The following is a 17,471-nucleotide window of genomic DNA, read 5'->3' as shown; positions in this document are numbered from 1 at the left end:
GTGTTACTGATCATTTGTTCATAAAGTCTTTTCCTATGCCGGTGTCTTCAAGAGTTCTACCTAACTTCTCTTCCAGCCAGTTTAGTGTTTCTGTTTTAATATTTATATCTTTAATCCACTTCAATTTTAGTTTAATGCATGGAGAAAGATAGAGGTCTACTTTTAATATTTGGCAAGGTGAAATCCAGTTTTTCAAACACCATTTATTAAAGAGGCTATCTTTCCTCCGGTGAGGATGGTTGGCTCCTTTGTCAAAGAAGAGGTAGAGGAGTATGTCTGGAGTTGTTTCTGTATCTGCAAATCTATTCCACTGATCCTTGGGTCTGTTTCTTTGCCAGTACCATGCACTTTTTATCACAGTGGCTTTGTAGTATAGTTTCATGTTAAGTATTGTGATACCCCCAGCCATGTCTCTGTTGCCCAGAATTACTTTTGTTATTCTAGGTCTCTTCTAGTTCCAAGTAAATTTTTGGATTGTTTTCTCTAGTCCTGTGAAATATATTGTTGGTATTTCAATCGGGATTACATTGAATCTGTATAGCAGTTTCAGAAGTACGGCCATTTTCACTATGTTTGTTCTTCCTACCCAGGAACAGGGAATATCTTTCCATTTTCTTATATCCTATTTGCTCTCTTTGTTCAGAGTGCTGTAGTTTTCAATATAGAGGTCTTTTGCTTCCTTCATTAGATTGATTCCTAGATATTTCTTTGGGGGAGGGGATGCTATTGTGAAAGGAATTGTTTCCTTAATTTCTCTCTCAGTGAGTCTATCATTTGTGTATAAGAAGGCTACTGATTTTTCAGTGTTGGCCTTACAGCCAGCTACTCTACTGAATCTGTCAATTAAATCTAGACTTCTGTGACAAAGTTTTTTTGGTCCTGTATGTAGAGTATCATATGATCTGCAAATAACAACAGTTTAACTTCTTCCTTTCCTATCTTTATTTCCTTTATTTCTTTCTCTTGTCTAATTACTCAGGCTAATGTTTCCAGAGCTATATTGAACAGGAGTGGTGATAGTGAATATCCTTGTCTTTTTCCTGATTTTGGAATGAAGGTTTTTATTTTTTTGACTATTTAGTATGATGTTGGCTATTGGTTTTTCATAGAAAGCCTTTATCAGGTTGAGATAAAGACCATCTATTTCAATTCTCTGTAGGACTTTTAACATGAAGAGATGTTGCATTTTGTTGCATGCTTTTTCTGCATCTATTGAGATGATCATATGGCTTTGGCCTTGGCCCTGTTAATATAGTGTATTACATTCATTGATATACATATGCTGAATCAGCCTTGCATTCCTGGAATAAATCATACTTCATTGGTGCGTATGATCATTTCGATGACTCTCTGTATTCTGTTTACCAGTAAGTTATTGAGTGCTTTTACATCTATATTCATCATGGAGATTGGCCCATAGCTCTTTTTTTTGGTCATTCTCTGCTTTTGGAATCAATGTAACACTTGGTTCCAGAAATGAATTTGGAAGTATTGCTTCCATTTCAATTTCATTGAAGAATTTAAAGTGTAGTGATAATAGTTCTTCTCTAAATGTTTTGTAGAATTCAGTAGACAGCAAGACCTGTACAAAGGGCTTTTCTTTGTTGGTAAATTTTTAATTATGTTATCAATTTCACTGATTGTAGTTGGGATGTTTAGAATTTTTATATCTTCTTCATTCAATTTTGTTAATTCATATGTATCTGGGAATCTGTCCATTTTTTCTGTGTTTTTCATTTTACTAGAGTACAGATTCTCAATGTAGGTACTGATGAGTCTCTGGATTTCTCATGGATGTGCTGTAACTTCACCTTTTTCCTTCCTAATTGCATAGATTTGAGTCTTTTCTTTCATTTTGTTTTGTTTTGTTTTTTTGTACCAGGGATTGAACTCAGGTCCTTGTGCTTGCAAGGCAGGTAGTGAAACCACTGAGCTAAATCCCTGGCCCTTTTTTTTTTTAATAAGAGTTTATGGATTTTATTTATCCTTTGGAAAACCCAACTCTTCAATTTGTTGATTGCATTCTCCTAGTCTCCATTGCATTGATTTCTGCTCTGATCTTTATAATTTCCTCCTTTGTATGAGCTTTGGGTTTATCTTGCTCTTATTTTATAAGAGCTTAAGATTCACAATTAGGTTGTTTATTTGAGCTCATTCTGTTTTCCTAGTATGGGCATATGATTGTCTTTCTGAAAGTGGGTTGATCTATATCTTGCCACATCTGGAGTTGCAACATTAGTATCCAGCCTGACTGAGATCTATGCAGGTATCTATCATACACGCCTTATCCCAGGCAAAGGATCTGTGTCCTGCAATTTCCCACAGAGCCCAAAGTCATAGCAGCAATCTCAGGATGCACTGGCTTGCCATGTGTCACTTTTGGCCCCATTTGCCCACAACTGCATAGTAACTAAAAATTAATAAAAGTAAAACAGGACAAAAATTAAAGGTTACATTGAAGAGCTACTGAAGTGCAGCAGCTGTTGAGTTACATAGCAAGATCACTGCTGAGGAAAGGAGAGTTCATCCCAGTCACTGTCCTCAAAGAACAGTTTCCACTCTGACCTACGCAGCAGCATTAGTTCTACACTTTGGATTTCCAAATGAGATTATTTGGTCCAACATATAGAGGACTTTGATTGACAGGATGTCTCAGATGTACTGTGGAACCCCTTCCCCTACTGGAGCAATTCAACGCAGCACATGCAGGCATCCCCAGAAGCAACTCTGGAAAACCTTTGTACATACAGCTCACTTCTGCAGATCCATCACATAGCACCTCTCACTGGATCTGTTAGTTCTTTAGTGTCAGTTTAATGACATTAACCATAATAGTGCTTAACACTTATTCACTTTGTACTGTATACCAGGCCCCATCTAGGAGCCTATTTATTTTACCTTATTTAATCTTCATGACAACAAGCTGACTTGCACTTTATTGGAATACCCTCAAAGCATTTAAGCAATTTACCTATACTTCGTAAAACTTGTAATAACATAGACACTCTTAACCATATTATTTATATTATAATTTGTTACCAGATTTATTCACCCAATGCAGATTACCCAGAGAATGGGAATAATAGTGTCTGGAGAGTGATAGAGGCAGGTTGTTAGGGTAAGGCAGAGAAGCCGTGTTAGGCAGCAACAGAAAAACCCAAACCCAAAGAGAAATCCATATTCATTATCATGCAGTACAGCAATACACATTCATTTTTTAAATAACACCATATCATCAAGAAAAGTTAGTTTTAATTATATCATTTACAAGGTAGAGAATGAATTGATACATCTTAGAAATTTTTCACTCTAATTGTAAAAGTGAAGGAAAAAAAAAACTAAACTGCTTGCACAGATAGGAACACTCCCTTCTGGTGGAGAGCAGATGGAGTTCCTTTATATCTAGCACCATCTTTTCATATGCAAATTGATTTAATACAATATGCTTTTGGGAAGAAAAGCAGCTTTCTAATGACTCATGAAGACCTATCCTAAAATTAGAAATAAGAAACTCATGAGCAAATCTTGTTCTTGTTTCTGCTTGGCCTTTGGTGTATTCTCTGCTTTCCTATACTTTCTCCTATTTAGCAACTGAAGTCTTGGAGACTTGAAGATCCCTGAATAAAAACAGTGAATTATCAAATTTTGATTTTAAAATGTTGTGTTTGGAGAAAACAGTGCTCATAGGATATGTACTATTGGAAAGCTCCTTCTTAAACTGCTGAAGCAGATACAGCTTCCTTTTGGAAGTTTTCTGAAGAACTTTATTCACTGGGCGAAATATGTCATATCCTTTTGTGTAACATCCCCAATTTTAAGGCCAATTCCCAAAAGTCTCCTTTCCTAAGTCACAGCTATCATCATGATTCCTAGGGCATACATCACAGCAGCAGCAGCAGCAGCAGCAGCAGAAGGGCTATGCTCTGGTTTAGTCCCAGAATCCTGTACAAAGTGCAACACATTTTTAGTTTTGACATCATACAAAAATGCACCTCTCTTCCCCAGTGGGTTCTTTTTTTCTCCATCTTCACCCCCGTTGAATTCAATCTCTTTAACATCTCAGCCTCTGTGATTTTTATTTAAAGTTTTATTTCAGTATTTTAATATTGCAACAGAAAAAATTTTACTTATAGAGTATTTATTAATAAATAATTGAGACTGGCAATTAGATGTACAATGAATGTGAAGCAGACAAATAAATATTCACTTACTCCCAAAGTTTTCTGATCTGGTGGAGGAATCAGATAATGGACATTACTGCAATGAGAACATGCCATACTAGAATAAGGGTAAGGAGTAGCAGCTGTAGGAAGGACCTAGGGGAGGATGCAATCAAAAAAGACTTATCAGAGAGATGATTTCCAAGTTGATCACATATAGACAATGAAGAAATTGTGGCTGAGATATGGAGAATGAAGCTGAGAAGAAAGAGGCATTCAGATAAAAATAGCATCATGCTCAAGATCGTGAAAGTAAGAACAGTTGCTCAGTCTGGCAGGAGTTAGAATTAAATCTCTAACCACTGGAAAAATGAGGCTGGAAAGAAGACCAAAGTGTTACGGTTTATGCCTAGATGGGCCCCAAAGCCTCATGTAGTCTTAGGCTTTTGCAGAGGCTGCTTTACCTAGCATGTGTGAAGCTGGAATTGATTTATGATGCAATGCTAGGCTCAAGGGCACTAGAATTAAGAGTGTCCTACACACCCTAGGTAGTCTGAATAAGACAAAAGGAACAGAAAGACACTTAAATTCCCTTGCTTGTCTGCTTTTGCTGTCTTCTGCTGCCATGAACTGTTGCCCGTTTGCCATGTGCGACTTTGCCTTGGAGCCAGCTGATTATGGACTGAATCCTCTACAGAGGGTAAGCTAAATGAATCGCTTCCCCTTTAACTTTGGGTGTTAGGTATTTTGTCTCAGCAACAGCAGAAATGTGACTAACACAGAAGTTTGGTATTTTGTTGCAGTCAGGGTCTACATGGGAATCAATTTAATATAGGATTCATCATTTGTAGGGTTATTTTAGAATATTGACCCAAAAAGTCAAATGTAGAGGGTGCAAGAGATCTATCCACATACCAGAGGTTCAAAGGATCCAGCTGAGGGTCTGGAACTCAACAATGTCCCACACAAGTCCAGCTGAAGGCCTAGAGTCCAAGGCAATGTCCTCCATGAGTCTAGCCAGTGGTCCAGAACTCATGGCAATGTCTCATGCAAGTCCATATCAACTGGGAAGGCCCAAAGGCCTGCACTGGTGGGGTGAAGGATTTGTGCCAACTGGAAGAGAGATCTACACTAGAGCCAGGATGCCAGGAAGAGATGCTCTAGGCAAAGAGCAGTACAAGAACAGTGGACATCCCAGTAAGAGTGAGGAACTAAGCTTCTCTGATGACGAGAACAACCAAGCTTGTATCATAAAAACCAGCCACAGCAAGCTTCTCCAAGAAAATAAATATCAAACCATTTTCCTCTCCAGGTCTCTTATTGTGCCCTTGACAACAATCCTCAGGTGGGTCTTTGGTGCCCAAAACCACTCTGAATCAGTTCAGTGGGGCAATTAAAAGTTGGACATTAGTTAATCCACCACACAAGAGTATCAGGAAGATGTTAAGCACTCTTTCAGATTTTATACTTTAACCTTGGAAGGATGTTAGGTGAGGTGTAATGACATTTATGTTGGTGTTCAGAAAGATCATTTTGCATGAAATAGTACAATCAAGTCAAAGGGAATAAATATTTTGAAGTCAGAGAGACCTATTTGAAAGGCCACTACAATTGTTCAGGCTACTTGTGGCCTGCTAATGATTGTAGGAGTATGAATAGAGAGAGAGAGATGCTTCCAAGAAGTACTCAGAAGATAACATCTTTAGGAAACTGTGATTAACTCTATGTTGAGCAACTGAATGAATACTTGCACAGAAAGAGACTCTTGGGAAGAAGATAAAATCAATGAGTTCAGATTAGGCATGTCAGGTTGAACTATGAAATATCCAACTGGAGATATCCAGTGGGAAAAACTGGACTTCTAGACATCAAAAGAATGTTCTAAGATACATTTGGGAACCAAAAGCAAACATAAAACTTAAAGCACAGGAGAGTATAAGATTGTTTAAATATATATTTTTTTAATCAAATTTTTAAATTCATTTCCATTTGCATATCTATGTGTGGGCATTTTGAGAATTTTAGATAATGTTGAGCCCAAAATGATTTAAACCAATCATAATGATCAAACAATATCTTCCTTCCTTTTTTCATATACTTATTCACTGAATAATTATTAATTGTATTCATTCTCAAATATGCATATTCATTCTCAAATATATATATGAAAAGACAGAGAGAAACTATGGCCCAACAGAGATTCTCTAAAACTCATTATCATCTATATGCTTATTTAGTTGTTCATCAATCCATTCACTAATTTATTTTTGCCATTTTAAATGCAATTGTCATGTGAGTTGCTGGGGTGAGGGCAATATTGTTTATTTAATAAACTGAAAGCCCCAGAGGTTAAGTAATCTAAAAGATAAGATAAGTAGCCATTAGCATGTGTAAGAACTGAGCCCACTTGTAACTCTTAGTTCAAGACTATATCCATTTATCTTCAGGTTTAATTAGACATACTTCTCAGAAACAGTGAAAGCTCAAAAATCCTCACTGTGCAGTCCATAACTTTCACTTTCTTACTTTAGTTATTCTCAAATTGCTTAAATGTCTTGACATTGGAAACACCTGTGAGTACCTCAACTCTCCTGAGTCAAACTATATTTTATCTCTAAGAGTCTACTTAAAGAATTTGGGGATACCCTTTATATACACAAGCACAACAGAAATTTGTTTGCAGTCCTTTTGGAGGACAAAAGGATCCACACTTCTACAGCAGCCTTGTAAATAATAATGGAGCTGATTTGCTCTCATTTCTTATCCCCAGTGCTTCCAGAGGAATCCCTTTTGCTGAGTTAAACAAGCCCCTTCTTGTGGCCTCAGCCTGGATGAAGTCAGTGACTTCATAAAATTTTGTTTATGGCTCCTGCTACTCATAAATCCCTTAAATAAAGGCCATGCTGATCACATAGCGTTCTCAGGCTCTGCTTTCTTACTAGCATTTAATGTATCATCAAGTTGGGGAGCTATGACTCGGTGAGAAGTTTTCTAGCCTTGCTTTATAGCTGTACTTGAAAATTCAAATATTATATTAGCAAATTTTCTTTCTATAATTCATTTTGCCCAAATGTTCAAGTTTGTGTTTATTGCCCCCCCATACAGAATGACTGCACTATTTTTTTTTCAGCTTTAATTGAGTTTATTGGTACATTTTAGGGATACAGAACAGTTACATTCATTGTTGGGATCTTGTACCTCTACATGACAAGTCCTAATTCTCATTTCTTCCCCTTACCTCTGCCCTCCCTTCACCCCCTCCTCCACTCCCCATCTAAAAACACTTTATTTTCATTCTCTCACATTTTTTTCTTTTCCCTTTTTACTCTTCCCCTACCCATCCCACCTTCCCTACACCTTTAGCTCCTTTCTTCCCATTTCTAAATGTTAGTAATCTTATTAGAATCTTATGCATTGTTGCAGATTATTTACACCAGGGTAACTATTCGGTATTTACACATGTGTGCCTTATTTATTTCACTTAGGAGTATATCTTCAATATGTATCCATTTTCCTATGAATTAATCTATTTTCTCATTCTTTATGGCTGAGTAATATTCCATTTTATAGAAAAACCACATCTTCTTTATCCAGTTTCCAATGGATGGGCAAATGGGCTGTTTCCAAGATTTAGCTATTACAAACTGTGCTGCTATAAACATGGGTGCACATACTTCTCTGTGATATGATTCTTTTAGTTCTCTTGGAAAGATACCCAGCAGAGGGATGGCTGGGTCAAATGGAACCTCTAGTTCAAGCTCTTTGAGGTATCTCCATATTGATTTCCATAGTGGTTGCACTAGTCTGCACTCCCACCAACAATGGAGAAGGGTTCCTTTCTCCCCACAACCCCGCCAACATTTGTTATTGTGTGATTTCTTGATAGCAGCCATTCTTTGTGGGGTGAGGTGGAATCTCAGTGTTGTTTTCATCTGCATCTCTCGAATGACCAGTGATGTGGAACATTTTTTCATATATTTTCTTGCTGCTTTTACTTCTTTGTATGAGAAATGTCTGTTCATTTCGGATGCCCATTTTTGGATCGGGTCTTTATATTTGGGGGGACTGATTGTTTTGAGTTCTTTATATATCCTTGATAATAGTCCTTTGTCTGAGGTACAGCTGGTAAAAATTTTTTCCCACATTGTAGATTGTCTCTTAGTTCTGCTAATGGTTTCTTTTGAAGTACAGAAGCTTTTTAGTAAGATGAGATCCCAGTTGTTGATTCTATCTGCTAGTTCCCGTGCTACTGAGGATTTGTTCATAAAGTCTTTTCCTATACCAATGTCTTCCAGAGTTCTGCCTAAACTTACCTTCCAGCAAGTTTAATGTTTCTGCTTAATATTTAGATCTTTAATCCATTTGGATTTTAATTTAGTGCATGGCGAAAGATAAGGGTCTAATTTTAATCTGTGACAGGTTGATATCCAGTTTTTCCAACACCATTTATTAAAGAGGCTATCTTTCCTCCACTGAGGATGGTGAGCTCCTTTGTCGAAGATGAGGTAGCTGAGTACATCTGCATTTGTTTTTGTGTCTTCCAGTCTGTTCCATTGATCCTCAGGCCTATTTCTTTGCCAGTACCATGCTGATTTTATCACAGTGGCTTTGTAGTATAGTTTCAAATTGGGAATTGTTACACCTGGTGCCATGTGACTGTTGCCTATAATGGCTTTTGCTATTCTAGGTCTCTTGTGGTTCCAAATGAATTTTTGGATTCTTTTTTCTAGTTCTGTGAAATATAGTGTTGGAATTTCAATTGGCATTGCATTGAATGTATATAGCAGTTTCGGTAGTATGGCCATTTTCACTATGTTGATTCTTCCTACCCAGGAGCAGGGGATATCTTTCCATTTTTTTATATCCTCTTCGATTTCTTTTTTCAGAGTGCTGTAGTTTTCAGTGTAGAGATCTTTTGTTTCTTTTGTTAGATTGATTCCTAGATACTTCATTTTTTTGGATGCTATTGTAAAAGGAATTTTTTCCCTTATTTCTCTTTCTGTCTGTCTGTTATTTGTGTATAGAAAGGCTATTGATTTTTGGGTATTCACCTTGTATCCAGATACTTTACTGAATCTGTCAATTAAGTCTAGAAGTTTTTTGGTGGAGTTTTTTGGATCTTCAATGTAGAGTATCATATCATCAGCAAATAATGATAGTTTAACTTCTTCCTTTCCTATCTTTATTGCTTTAATTTCTTTCTCATCTCTAATTGCTGTGGCTAATGTTTCCAGAACTATATTAAAGAGAAGAGGCGATAGTGGGCATCCTTGTCTTGTTCCTGATTTTAACATGAAGGTTTTCAGTTTTTGGCCATTCAATATGATGTTGGCTGATGGTTTTTCATAAATAGCCTTTATTAAATTGAGGTATAGACCATCTATTCCAATTTTTTGCAGGGTTTTTATCATGAATGGGTGTTGAATTTTATCAAATGCTTTTTCTGCATCTATTGAGAGGATCATATGGTTTTTGTCCTTGACTTTGTTAATATAATGTATTACATTCACTGACTTTCGTATGTTGAACCACCCTTGCATCTCTGGAATAAATCCGACTTGGTCATGATGGATGATCTTCTTAATAATCCTCTGTATTCTGTTTGCTAGTATCTTATTAAGGATTTTTGCATCTATATTCATTAAGGAGATTGGTCTGTAGTTCTCCTTTTTAGTTGTATCTTTCCCTGGTTTGGGAATCAAAGTGATACTTGCTTCCAGGAATGAATTTGGAAGTATAGCTTCCCTTTCAATTTCATTGAAAAGTTTGAAGAGTAATGGTAGTAGTTCTTCTTTAAATGTCTTGTAAAATTCAGCAGTGAATCCATCAGGGCCTGGGCTTTTCTTTGTTTGGTAAGTTTTTAATTACATTTTCAATTTTACTGATTGTGATTGGGGTGTTTAAAATGTTTTTGTCTTCTTCGTTCAACTTTGGAAATTCATAAGTATCTAGAAATCTGTCCATTTCTTATGTGTTTTCCATTTTATCACAGTACAGATTCTCAAAGTAGGTGTTCATGATCCTCTGGATTTCTTTTGGATCTGCTGTGACTTCGTCTTTTTCATTTCTGATTGCATGAATCTGAGCCTTTTCTTTCCTTTTTTTGATAAGATTAACTAAGGGTTTGTTGATCTTATTTATTAGACTGCACTATTTTTATATGAATTTTCTTTGTTTTATTTATTTATTTATTTATTTATTTTTCCACATTGAGTTTATTCGTACATTTTAGTTATACAGTACAGATATATTCATTATTGGGATCTTGTACCTTTACATGACAGGTCTTGGTTCTCATTTTTTTCCCCTTTTCCCTGCCTTCCCTTCACCCCCCTCTCTCCCCCTTCACAAACACTTCATTTCCATTTCTTCATTTTCTCATATTTTTTTCTTTTCCCTTATTCCCTTTCCCCTACCCTTCCTACTTTCCCTACACCTTTAGCCCCTTTCTTCCTATTTCACATTGTTCATATATCATTAGGATCTTATGTACTATTATAGTTTATTCACACGAGAGAAACTATTTGGTATGTACACATGTGTGACTTATTTATTTCACTTAGGAGTATATCCTCAATATGTATCCATTTTCCTGTGAATGAATCTAATTTCTCATTCTTTATGGCTCAGTAATATTCCATTTTATAGAAAAATCATATCTTCTTTATCCAGTTTCCAACTGATGGGCATAAGCGCTGTTTCCAAGTTTTAGCTATTACAAACTGTGCCTCTCTAAACATAGGCGCGCATATATCTATGTGAATTTTCAATATGATTTCTGTGAATTTTGATAATCCCTCAGCATCATTGCTGGTTTAGTAGGAGTCATACTCTGTTACTTCTGTAATGCTTTGTGACTCTCTCTACTACAGATTATCATCCTTTGCATGTTACTGTTTGTTGTACTACAGGCTGCTAACTCCTCTGGAATAAAAACTGCCTTGTTTTTATATGCTAGCATCTAGTACTATGCCTGGTGTACAAAAGGCATAAAAGTAATAATTATTCAGTGAATAAGTATGTGGATGAAGAAAGACACCGCTTCATCATTATGATTGGCCTAAAACATTTTGGGTTCCATTTGATCTAAAATTATCTTAAATCTACACAGCTAGAGATGTAGAAGAAAATTAATTACAACATTTGATCAACTTACAGAAATATTTTTTAAAATTCATATCTAGGAATAAATCTAGAGAAAGATGACTTTATAAAAAACTACAAAAATTAACCAAGAGAAATAAAAGAATATTTAAATAAATGATATATACCATATTCAAGAATTGGAGTACTTTATAATTTTTATATATCACTTATTCCTAAATTAAACCACAAGGTGGATGTAATACTAAGGAAAATTGAACTGGTATTTTATGGAAAAGGATAAGCCAATTCTGAAAAGCTTTTGAAAGAACAAAAATCCAACAACAGTCCTTGATAAAGATTCCTATAAGAAGCCAAGTTTGGACTGCAGGAGTAGCTCAATGTTAACACATTTTTCTAGTATGTGTGAGGCCCTGGGCTTGAATCCCAGACCCACAAAATAAATAAATACAAGAGTTAAGCTATCATATTTAAGAGAGTGTGATATTGGCTCAAGGATAAATAAATAAATGAGTAAAAAAAGAACAAATCCAAGGCCTGGGACTTAGCCCAATGATGCCACCACCTTCCTCTAAGGCTCAAGGTTCCAAGTTTGATCCCCAATAACAAAAAAAAATAAAAAAGAGCAAACCCAGAAACTGACCAGTAACAAAGACAACAAACTCTGTGGTGCAGTGGGAAAGACCATGTGTTATTTACTTTTCTGCCACTGCTGAAACAAAATGCCTGACATTCAAAGTTAAAGGGGAAAGGTTTATTTGGCTTACAGTTTGTAGAGGTTTCAATCCATAATAGGCTGGCTACAAGACAGGGTGGAAGAGGGACAACAGTTCTTGGCAATTGAAGACAGCAAAAGCAACAAGAGACCTTAACAGCTTCTTTCTGGTCCTTTTATCTTATTCAGACTACTTAGGACAGGTAGCATTTATGCCCTTAATCCTAGTGCCCTTGGGCCTAGCCCCACCATGAATCAATTACACACTCTAGGTTCAGCTACCTCTGAAAAAATATGAGGCTTAAAGGGAACATCTAAAGGCAAGCCCTAAAAGATGGTTTTTTACATGAATTTAATGTGGTCAGTTGAATATCTATGTGGAAAAAAGGTGAATTATAGCCCCCTTCTTAGCCTCTAATGATACACAAAAATCAGTTTTAGATGTTTAGAAGATCTGAATGTGAAGATAAAATAATGAAACCATTTAAAAATATTAAAAACTCTTCATGACTTTAAGTCAAGTGAAGATTACTTAAAAATACAATAGCCATAAGAAAAAAGGTTATAAATTAACCTTCCTTGTTAAAATTAAAACTTCATATTAATCAGAATATGTAAGGACTAAAGGGGCAATACATAAACAGGCAGAAGATTTTTGTTAGACACACATTCAATAAAGAATATTTGTTTTGTAGAATGCATGAAAACAGCATTAAAAAGCATGAATTTATGCCATTTGCAAGAAAATGAACAGTACTTGAGTCCATGGTGTTAAGTAAAATAAGTCAGGTGAGAAAGTTAATTATTGCATGGATTCTCATATAAGAAACCTAAAATATAAATAAAGAGCAAAATAAAGGCAGATGTTTTGGAGTTGGGAAGGGTGTAAGGGGAAGGAGGAGTGGGTAGAGGGGAAGGAGGATGGAAAATGAGCAAGATATGATATGTGCATGTACCAGCACTCAAAAATGAATGTAAGTATAATGTATTACATACATACCAATAAAAAAGGAAAAATAACTACAAGACAATAAAAGAATGGCAGGCAATAAAGTTTAGAAAATGGTCCAAAGTCTTGAATAGACATTTCACAAATGAGAATACACAAGTGACGAATAAACATATGCAGAGTGTTTAAACAATCATCAGGAGATGCTAATTAAATCATAGTGGTATACTATTTTCATACTGTCCAAAGTGGCTAAAAAGAAAAGACAGTACCATATTCAGTAAGAAGAGAGGCAAGTGGGAGCCTCATCTATTGCTACTGAGAACACAAATTAGTTTAATTAATTTAGAAAACTGTCAGTGTCTACTAAAGCTGAATGTACCCATATCTAATGACCTAGCACTTATTCCTAAGTATATTATCCACAGAAATGTGGTATGGATTGAATTGTGCCCTATCTCCTAAATTCGCATGTTGAAGTCTTAACTAATCCAATAGGACTGGTGTCAGGCATGTTTAGAGAAAGAGGAGACGCAAGAAGCATGCACACAGAGGAATGGCCCATAACGTCCCAGTAAGAACACAGCCATCTACAAGCTACGGAGAGACCTTGGAGAAACTAAACCCATGACCCTTAAACTTGAACTTCCAACCTCCAGAACTCTGTGATGACCAACTTCTGTTGTTTAAGATATCATGTCTTTGCTATTTGATTATGCCTCTTCTAGCCGACTAGTACAAATGGATTCAGATGTTTGCAAAAACAAACAAAACAAAGCACACAAAACTCTCAAGAGGGTTCCCAGCAATATCATCGAGGACAATAATAACTTTTACAATTGTATAAATTGTAGTACAGAAATTTAAACAATAGAATACAACTGAGTGAAAATCATTAGACTATGCCTAGACACAACATTGTTAATGAATTACACAAACATAATTTTGAGCAAAAGATACCAAGTATGAAAGAATAATTCTACTCATGCAAAATAATGATGAAACAGGCAACATACACTCGTATTGGAAATTTGGAGAATTGGGCCAGTAAGAAGAGGACAATGAGGCTTTCTGAGATGCTGGTAGTTTTCTGATTCTCAGTGAGTGCTGGTTAAACGTATATGTCTCTTTAATGAGGTCACTGAGCTGTACCATAATTTATATATGTTTTGTATAAATACCTCAACAACAGCAAGTGGGTGGTAGATCTGGGATTCAAATTCAGGCTTCCTGGCTACAAATGTCTAGATTTTACAAGTTTTTTTAAATATTTTGATCATATGGGTTAATTTCAGATACTCGCATATGTTTGTCTTTGGTAATTGATGCCAATGACTCATGTCATTAAAAGATCTAAAACTTTTGCTATAACTAAGTAGCTCACTGTAATAAAGTTCTGTTTACTAAATTGCCCCCTCTCCTTCCTCATCTTTTTAAAGTCATTTTTCCCCCCAGTTCAGAGAGCAAATTTCTTCCTCATTCACTGTTTGCTCCCAGGAAGCTCAGATTCAGGCATATTTTGCCACTCACAAAACTCCCTGCGTGCTTCTGTTGACCGTTTCCCATGCTGAGTCATCCTGGGAATGTCACATAGCTCATGACTTTAAAAGTTCTCAGAAACTATTTCAACTCTTCAAATACACTCATATTCTAATGTATGGCAGGACATAATACATGGATTTTTTTTCTCTTTTGGCTTCTTACTTGCAACTTTCTGTTTAAATTTCCCAAGTATTTATCCTTTCACCTAATAATTTTCATGTCGATCTAATCATTTGTTTTTTCCCATGATAAAGTCGCCTGAGCAGTGCTTCTCAAGTGTGGCACGCAAACCAAAGGAAGAGCCTTCATACCCACAGATACTCTAGTCATCTAAAATTAATTAAATCCCACTACTGTTCAAATCAAAGGCTCTAATGTTTTTTCATTGACAATTAACAGTTTCAATTGGCAGTTTACCAATGTCTGAATGAACATTATCTCATGCACATAACAACTTCATTTTATTTTGAAGGAAATATAATGAAAGACAAAAAAGTGGAACCAAAACTCTAAGCTAAGTAAAAAAATTCTGTTTGTCATTTTTCCTCCATTTACTACCACATTGTTAAGCTTTCTCCAGTTCTTCCATTTGAAAGAAAAATTTCAGACCTCAACATTTGCTGTCAGTTTGCTTGCTTCTTTGCTATTTTCTTTTTGGTCTTTTGTTGTCAATAGTCACACTCATCTATTTGACACCTTCTCAGAGAAGATATTCATTTGTACCCTTTGTCATTCAGCTTGTCCACGTCCAGCTTTCTGTTCCTCTCTTCAAAAGCCGCTGAAGTCACCTTCCTCCTACTGATCAGAGAAATGCAAACACCCATTTACCTCAACTTGCCTTTTTGGAAAAACAATTTCCAAATAACTGAGAAAGATCTAAATATATAATTTTTTTTCCAAATGTGATTGAAATTGTAAAAAACACAGCTTTACTTTTTGCCTCAGAATGCATCAACGAATGGATTTTCATGTGATAAAAATAAATGCATTCCAACTTTTAAGAAAAAAGTATGAAAATATAGCTGGACTGGGCACTTTCAAGCTCTGGATGGCATCCTCCCTCTTAAGGAGATGAATCTTCTGATCTTTTATTTCTAGAAAATTCCAAAATGAATTCTAAATCGCAGTTCCAAAATTTTGTCTCTTAAATTATTCTTATCATTCTACACCTTGATCCTTGTATCATTTCTTATGGTTCTTTTTGTTACAAATATCCTTAATGAAATTGCTATGTTCCCCTTATCATTAGAGCACCAGGTATTTATTCACTTGGTAAGTGGTCAAATATTTATCAAAATCCTATTGTGTATTAGGCATTATTTGAAGTGCTAGTGCTATAGATTTGAGCAAGAACATATAAGACAGAGTCACACTAACAAATACATAACACAATACTAGAAAGGGATTTACTACCCAAATTAACTATTTTTTTAAAGTAGAGGAAAAATATCCCATTTACAATGGCACCAAAAAAATAAATAAATAAATAAAATAGGAAAATAAATCTAATCAAGATGGTTAAAGACCTGGACGTTGAAAACTACAAAATACTGGCAAAAGACATTAAAACTGACAAAAATAAATAACAAGTCATCCTGTGTCCAAAATGATTGATGTGGTTTAAACCCATAGCAAACTATAAGTTTAATGTGACTGATGTCAAAATCCCAAAGATATTTTTACAGAAATAGAAAAACAGTACTAAAATTCATATGGAGTCATAATAGACCCAAAACAGAAAAAGCAATCTTGAGCAAGAACAAAGGCCAAGACATCACATTTCGTTATTTCCATATGTATTATACTACTGTAATCAAAACAGTACGCTACTGGCATTAAAACAGATAGACAGTGGAATAGAATAAAGAGCTCAGAAATAAACCCACATATATAAAGTCAACTGATCTTCCCAATGTGCCAAAAATATGCAATAAAGAAAAGATAGCTTACTCAATAAATGGTGCTGAGAAGAATGAAACTGGGTTCTTCTCTTTCACCATACATAAAAACTCAAAATAGTTGGAAGATTTGAGTGTTAGATCTGAAGTCATAAAACTCCTACAAGCAATGTAGGAGAAAAGCTTCCATCTTGGTAAAGGTAGCAATGGCAAAATAGGCAAGGGAGCTGTATCAGACTAAAACCAACCAACAAAAACCAGTCTGAAAAACAAACATCACAATGAGAAGGCAACCTACAGAATAAGGGCAAATATTAGCAAACCACAATACTGATGAAGGATTAATATTCAATATATGTAAAGAACTCCTCAAACTCAACAGCAGAAAGGCCACAATTGTCACCTTTATGCTACATCCATAGAAGGCTGCTCAGACAGTCCCTGCTAATGGGAACTAGCCACACAACTGTCTGCATTTGCTGTAAAGTTTTGACTTAATGTAAAAATCTCCTCTTGAACTCAGAAAATGACACCTAGGCACTGGAATATTCTAGAATCTTTATTTCTTATATTTAATAGTCCTTATTTTTCAGTGGGCATAGAATTTAAATTTCCTATGCTTGAAACCATCTATGCTCTGTAAGTATATATGCACATAATATGCAATTTCTTCTATTATTGAATTTGAAAGGCTATAAATAAATGTAACCTTTTTCATTAAGTAAACTTAAAATAAGTTGCACAAATCCACTAGAAGATGGAGACATCAGTTTATGAAAAGCCCAGGAATTTTACATTTTTCCACAGCTTGGAAAAGCGAGTAGGAAAAATAGATACACATTCCAACCAATTTTGACAGCTCAAGAACAAACATTTTTTTTTCAATCATCATATCCCTCGTGTTCCTTATTTGTTTACAATGCCAGATATGTGCAGGCTTCTGGTGTTGGTGGAATGCAGTTGACCTTGTAGAAACATTTCTGACTAGTCCGTTGCACTTTGAAGATGTTAAAGTTTTCCAGAGAAAATATCCTAAATCTGTGATAACACAAGTTACACTGAGTACAGCAAAGGCAATAGGTTAGAGCAGAGTCAAGCTCTAG

The sequence above is a fragment of the Fukomys damarensis genome, unplaced genomic scaffold (genome assembly GCF_012274545.1).
Source record: "Fukomys damarensis isolate Sample0158 unplaced genomic scaffold, DMR_v1.0_HiC HiC_scaffold_6, whole genome shotgun sequence".
In the NCBI taxonomy this organism is placed as follows: domain Eukaryota; kingdom Metazoa; phylum Chordata; class Mammalia; order Rodentia; family Bathyergidae; genus Fukomys; species Fukomys damarensis.
This window is presented reverse-complemented; position numbering follows the sequence as displayed.